Consider the following 7,316-nt stretch of genomic DNA (forward strand, 5'->3'; position numbering starts at 1 on the left):
TCCCCTTCCCGGGTCTTTTCTTCCATGTTCAGATGGAACTCACCTCTGAACATGATGGGCCTGAGGCTAAGGGGCTTAGAATCATCAAACACAACAAACCCCAGACTGGGTAATTTCTTGCCACTGTTAATGCAGAGTTCCACCACATTTCCATAACTTTGAAAAAAAATCTTTAAGCTTCAATTTGTCCACTTCATGGGGCAGGTTGGTGACTATAGGGTGTCTCACAGTTCTTTGGGGTTCAATGTCACCTCACTCACCAGCCTCATGGATGGGTCTAGGTCCCCTCTGGGGAGGAATACTTATTTGTTGTTCTCACACTCTTTGATCCTTTTGAGGCCTCGGTGGTGGAATCTGAGATTCAGACTTAGACTCTGGTCAAGGCTGTGAAGCTGGTACTTGAAAAACATGAGGTGATATCCCAGTAACTGGAACAGCTCCACTGAGTGGAAGGTCACCAATGCCCAAGAAAATGTCCTTAAGTCTTCCTATATGGTCTGAGCTATGTCTGTGGGTGCTGGGGAAGAACACTTCTGCGTGTCCTCAGGAGCCGGTTCTTCTAATACTAGCTCAGACTTTTTCTGTTGGATTTCAGACATAGCTTCTTGCTCTGGTTCTGGTTCAGCAACACGTTCCTCTAAATGTTCTTCCAAGTCATTGCTGACAGTCTGATCATAGAAAGTTCCAGAATCATCAAGTACCACCTCAGGTGTCTGCTGTCTTTCTTCAGGTTCCTCTGCCTCTTCCTCAGATTCCTCCTGAGGCTCAGTGACAAAGCCACCAAAGACCTTATCTTGGTATCTGAAAACATCATGAATGTAGAACTTATTTGCAACAGAGTCCTTAGGAGCAAGGAGGACAAATGTCTGCATGGATCTCCTCAAAGCCTGGTTGTTATTAGAGAGCAACCCCACCACGTGGACCACCACACCATCATTCAGAGTGGCATGAGCATCAACATGACGAATCTTAGTGTGGCAATTGGTACAGTTTTGTGACATCACTTTGCTATGGATTTCTTTCTGTCCATAAACTGCATCTGCTGGCTTTCCATTTGAATCCAATCCCCCACGGACATAAGAAGGGTTCCTTCCATAAAATCTGTGAAGCTTGTTGGGGCCTGGTTCAGTGGTGTGTAATACCTCCTCATAAGTTCCCGCCCCACCAGCAGGGGACTAGGCTTCTCTATAACCATTTCTTTGGTCAATTCAACCTGTGCAGCTGAGCAGGAGTGGAACAAGCTTTGCTCCACAGCATGGCAGAAGGCAAAATCCCCTCACACAATTGTGTCTGCCTCTAATTGTGAAAATTCTATACAACCTTCGGGCCTAATATAAAACTCATCTCTTAAAAAAAAATTCCTAACTACTTTATCTCTTCTAGTTAATATGGCTCTTTTGGTGAATGGTGATTACAAATGTGACTTCAAGGTTATTTCAGTTATAATAATTGCTACCATTCGGGGGGCTTCTGCTATGTGCTAAAGCCCTGTAGTGAATATGTCATGTATATGACATGATTTAATCCTTATGTAATGGGGTGGGTGTTAATTTTCCATTTTGCAGAAGAAGGAACTACCTTTTAGAGCAGGACATCATCCAGCTCAGAGATCCCTGGACCAAATCTGGATGGTCACTCAAAGTTGCTTGCCCATACCACACTCCTGCAGTTCCTTCTGCCCAACCCACATCCCTGAGCCCCATACATGTGGAATTGGCCAGGACTCTAATTCCAAAGATGGATTTTACTGTCAGCATGGCAACCTCAAAATTTAGAGAAAATGAAAATAGCTTTTTTCCCCCATTTACAAATAAGATCAAAGATACCTAAGAGGGCAAATTATCTGAGGTTTTCATAACTTGTTGGAAAGAGCACTGGTACCAGAATCCTAACTCTGGGTCTGGAGCTCTTTGGCACTGCTCCTCCTTATCAGTATGACTTTCTCCTTTGGCTGGAAAGAATATTGTTGAACAAGTTAATGTTCAGAACACATGAGTTTAAAGGAATTTTTCACCTCAGCCAAGATTTCTTTAGACTGAACATCTGAATTTGGAGCTAAGTAAAAAGCACAAGGAGAGATAGTTGGCTTAGGTTCATTTCCAGTGAGTCAAAAGTGCTATAAAAAATAGAAGGATAAAGATAATTGTTCTGTGCAACTCAGAGGTAAAGCCAGAGGAAGCACAGGCCAATATGACATTGTCTAGTTAGCTTGCCCTGCAGCACCCCATAGCCCTCCCTTATGGCAAGGGGCTTTATATGCTGCTGTCTACAAGCCAAAACAAAGGCCCAATGCCAAACCAGATGCCATTTCTTCCATACCACATCTTCCTGGTGAACTGAATTCCTAGGTTAATCAGAGAATGTTGACAAAAAATAGAACTATAAAGAAAAAAATCAGTACACAAAAAATGCTACCAATTATGGTATTCTTAGAGTGTTCTCTAGTGTACCAGAACACTTGAATATATTTTCAAATTTACTCTTCCCAACTGTGTGATGTAGGAATTATTATATTATATTGGAACATATATTATATTGCATTCATTCTATGGTGATGGAATGGAAGCATTTGATGTGCCCCACTTTAGGTTATCCAATTAGAAATTGGCAAGATTGGGATTTAAACCCAATTCCAACTTGCATCCCTTCCTCAACACACACACACACACACAAACACACATGCGTGCACACACACACACGCACACAGCACTGTTTCTGTCAATGTTTAACCTAAGACTATAGGAAAAATGATAAAGCAAAAAATTTACTTGATACTTCAACCAGTATTTATTAAATTCCAATATGTGCTATGTACTGTTTGAGATGCTTAAGATAAAACAGTGAACAAAAGCAACAAAAACACCTGCCTCTTGAAACTTACATTCTAGTAGGTTGAGGTAGATAATAAAGATGAATGAAGTAGATAAGAAAATTATAAATTATGGTAGGAGACAGTAAGCGCTATGGCATAAAAGAAGAGACAGATCAGGACTAAGGGAATTAGTATTTATGAGGAGGAGGGCAGGTTACAGTGTTAAAGAGGATGGTCAGGGTGGGGTGGGGGAGACTTCAAGGAGACACTAAATGTCTCCTTGACATTGATGCCAAGGTTTGAAGGATGTGAGTATCTGGGGAAATAGTCTTCCAGGAAACTGCTAGAGCATAGATCGTAACGTGTGAAAATGTCTGACATGTTTGAAAAACAGAAGATGGCCGGACGGGAGTACAGGAGAGAGACAGTAGTAAAAGTTGAGGTCATAGGTAATGGGGACATGTGGAGCCTCCTAAATCATTATATTAGGAGTCCTTTGATAGTCTTCTGAGTAAGATGGAGAGCCAGGTGAGGGTTTTGAGTAGAGACACGACAGGGTATGATTTATATTTAGAGGATTATTTGCACTGTTCTGTTGGGAATAAATTTAGGGAAAGAGTGGAAGCAGGGAGACGAGTTAGGAGGCTGTTGTGGTGTATTCATTTCCTAGAGCTGCTATAGCAAAGCACCACAAACTGGCTGGCTTAACACAACAGATATTTTCTTCTCTCACAGGATAGGAGGCTAGAGGTCTAGAATCAAGCTGTTGGCTGGACAATGTTCTCTTCGTAGTCTCTAGGGTAGGATCCTTCCTGTGTCTTCCAGCTTCTGGTAGCTCCAGGTCCTTGGCTTGTGGCAGCATGACACCATCTCTGCCTCCGTCTTCACATGGCTGTCCTCTCTGTGTGTCTCCACATCACCTTCCCTCTGGGTGTGTCTGTCCAGTCATATCGGATTAAGCTGCCACCTAAATGACTTTTTTTTTTTTTAAAGATCTTATTTATTTATTTGACAGAGAGAGAGTCAGCGAGAGAGGGAACACAAGCAGGGGGAGTGGGAGAGGGAGAAGCAGGCTTCCCGCTGAGCAGGGAGCCTGATGTGGGGCTCGATCCCAGGACCCTGGGATCATGACCTGAGCCGAAGGCAGACGCTTAACGACTGAGCCACCCAGGCGCCCCTAAATGACTTTTTCTTAACTTGATTACACCTACAATGACCCTATTTCCAAATAAAATCACATTCAGAAGTACTGGAGGTTAGGACTTTAACTTTTTTTGTGTGTGTTGCGGGTGCAATTCAACCTGTAACATGCAGTCATCTGGGGAAGAAATGGTGGAGGCTTAGAATAGGGTAATATCAGGGGGACTGGTGGGCAGTGGTTAGATTCTCGATGCATTTTGAAGGTAGAACCCACAGAAATGGGTGCTAGATCAGATGTGAAGTATGCGAGAAAAGCCAAAGGTGGCTCCTGGAAATTTTGTTGAGCAGCTGGAAGAATAGGGATATCTGAGAGTGAAACACATTTTTGGAAGAGTGTGGATATTAGAATTTTAGTTTTTGATATGTTGAGTTTGGGATATTTACTTAGAAAAATGAAGAGATGTTGAGTGGGAAGCTGAATATATGGGCCTAAAGTTCAGGTGACAGACTGAGGCTGAAGGTAGAAAGGTTTAAATTTGCCAGTCTTCAGCAAAAAGAAGAAATTTAAAGCCCAGTGAGTGATTAAGATCACCCAGGAAGTGAGCATCACTAGAAAGGGTGACCCCAGGGGTGCCTGGGTGGCTCAGATGGTTAAGCATCTGCCTTTGGCTCAGGTCATGATCCCAGGGTCCTGGGATCCAGCCCCGCATCGGGCTCCCTGCCAAGCGGGGATCCTGCTTCTCCCTCTCCCTCTACTCTTCCCCCTGCTTATGCTCTCTCGTTCTAAGATTTTATTTATTTATTTGACAGGGAGAACGAGAGAGCACAAGCAGGGGGAGCAGCAGAGGGAGAGGGAGAAGCAGGCTCCCCACTGAGCAGAGAGCCCGACGCGGGGGTCCATCCCAGGACCCTGGGATCATGACCTGAGCCGAAGGCAGACGCTTAACGACTAAGCCACCCAGGTGCCCCAATAAATAAAATCTTAAAAAAAAAAAGAAAAGATGACCTCAGTCAGAGCCCTGGGCCACTCCCACATGGAGATGTGGGTAGAAGAGGAAGAACCCATGAGAGACAGAGGAGGAGGAGCCAGCGAGACAGGAGGAAACCAAGACAGTGGGCATCCTGTGAGCCTGGTGAAGAGAGTGCAGCAAAGGATGGGAGCAATCAGCTGTGTTCAAAGCTGAGGGTAGTTGAGGTGAGACAAAGACTGAGAATTGATCATTAGGTCTGGATGGAGAGAAGTTTTCATGACCTTGGGAGTGAGGAAAGCCTTTTTAGAATGGGTTCAAGGGAGAATGGAAAGAGAGGATTTGGAGACAGCAAGTTGGGACAATGTTTTGGAGGACCGGGTTGGTAGCATGTAAGGACAGTGGAGTCAAGGCAGGTTTTCTTCTCCTTGTTTTCAGGTCAGAAACACAAACACATGATTGTGTATTGATGGCAAGACCAGCGGAAGTTGATCTCACCTCTTATCTGATTGTCTCTCTGCTCTCCTGGCACTTCCACATCCCCTCACTCTCATGCATCCTTGGTCCTATTGGTATCTCTTAGGGTCACTGTCCTGGAGGAAGGTCCCATGGTTTGGACAACATCCCCCCTTCTTTTTTTGGTTTCAGTTTCTTCTGAGCACCTCTCTCTAAAATAGCATCATTATATGGGAGCAACCTAAGTGTCCACTGGTGGATTGATGAATATAGAAGATATATCTATCACACACACACACACACACACACACACACACACAATGGAATATTACTCAACCATAAAAAGAATGAAATCTTGCCATTTGTGACAACATGGATGGACCTAGAGGCTATTATGCTAAGTGAAATAAGTCAGACAGAGAAAAACAAACATGATTTTACTTATATGTGGAATCTATAAGATAAATGAACAAACAAACAAACAAACAACAACAAAGAGAGAAACAGATTCATACATACAGAGAACAAACTGGCAATTGCCAGAGGGAAGGGAGGTGGGGGATAGGAGACATAGGTGAAGGAAATGAAGAGGTACAAACTTTCAGTTATATAATAAATTAAGGCACAGGGATGAAAAGTACAACATAGGGAATATAGTCAATGGTATTATAATAACGTTATATGGTGACAGATTGTGGCTCCATTTGTGGTGAGCATAGCTTAATGTATAGAATCATCAAGTCACCATGTTGTACACCTGAAACTAACATAACATTATATGTCAACTATACTTCCGCTAAAAATAAAAAGTAAGAAAAAAAAGAAAATACAAGTACAAAATTAATATAGGAACAGAGAAAAAACCATAAAAAACTATTTTGTTCAATTTTATGAAAATAAACTTGAAACCTTGGATTAAATGAAGAATAAAATAAGATGATTTCTCTGCCTACCTCAAAGCGTTTAGGGAATGACTGACATCAAATCATGAAGGTGACAGTGTTTTGCACACTTGGAAACCATACACCCATTTAGTTCATTTTTCAAATATGATTTAAAAATATCTATCCAAAGCATCCAGTGTCTATGCCAGAAAGGACTTCCCTCCTCTCCCCTCCCTATGGCCTTTGTCTTAGTCAGGTCTTCCGCTGCTCTCACCTAGTCTATTTAAGCAGGTGAGTTTCCAAATGGTCATCTTTGGCCCAGATGCCTCCTTCTACCCCATTCCCGCACTACCATCAGAATCCCCTTTCTAAGATGCAAAGCTGACCCAGACCTTCTCGTGCTCAAAACCTTTTGTTGGCTGGAGCTGTCCCAAAGTACCCATAACCTCCAAATGGGTACTTCTGCATCTCTTTGTCTTTGTTCATAGGTTTTCTCTGGACTGCCTTTCCCTCATTCTTCTGTGCCTGGAATGAGTTTGTCTTCATCCTTCAATACCAAATTCAAGTAACCCCTTATTCATGAAGACTTTTCTGACCCCTCTACCCAACCCTGGCAGAATCAATTGCTCTTGCCTCTGGACTTCCAAAAGATTTTATAAATTACATTCTAATATATGTTCTTCAAGTATATATCTGGTTTTCCCTTAGATGGTTCCATCTGTGAAGATGGAGACTATGACTGAGGCTTTTTGCTTTCATACCAGCCAGCACACTTCCTGGCACACAGTAGGAGGATTTAACAAAATGTGTCACATGGATGCTTCTCATAGCCTGCCTTGGCCCTGTACAGTGTACCCATCTCACTGGGCTGGTGGCTGTTATGGAGACTTCTCTTCTGCTCACTGAGTGCTCCTTCCCTGGAAGGATTATTATATATGGGGTCCTTCTCTGTTAACAGAGATATCCCCACCACCACCATTCCAGCTTCTTACATTGTAGCAGCATTGTGAAAACAAACGAAGGTCACTGCTGTCCTTGGGTCCATGGAGAGACCTT

General features: G+C 43.0%; 1 pseudogene; it reads right to left on the reverse strand.

The window, feature by feature from the left end:
- Nucleotides 1-488: 488 nt before the first annotated feature.
- LOC116643346 lies at nt 489-1,195 on the reverse strand (annotated as a pseudogene).
- Nucleotides 1,196-7,316: the final 6,121 nt, after the last annotated feature.

Source organism: Phoca vitulina, unplaced genomic scaffold (assembly GCF_004348235.1).
Source record: "Phoca vitulina isolate PV1807 unplaced genomic scaffold, GSC_HSeal_1.0 scaffold26, whole genome shotgun sequence".
In the NCBI taxonomy this organism is placed as follows: domain Eukaryota; kingdom Metazoa; phylum Chordata; class Mammalia; order Carnivora; family Phocidae; genus Phoca; species Phoca vitulina.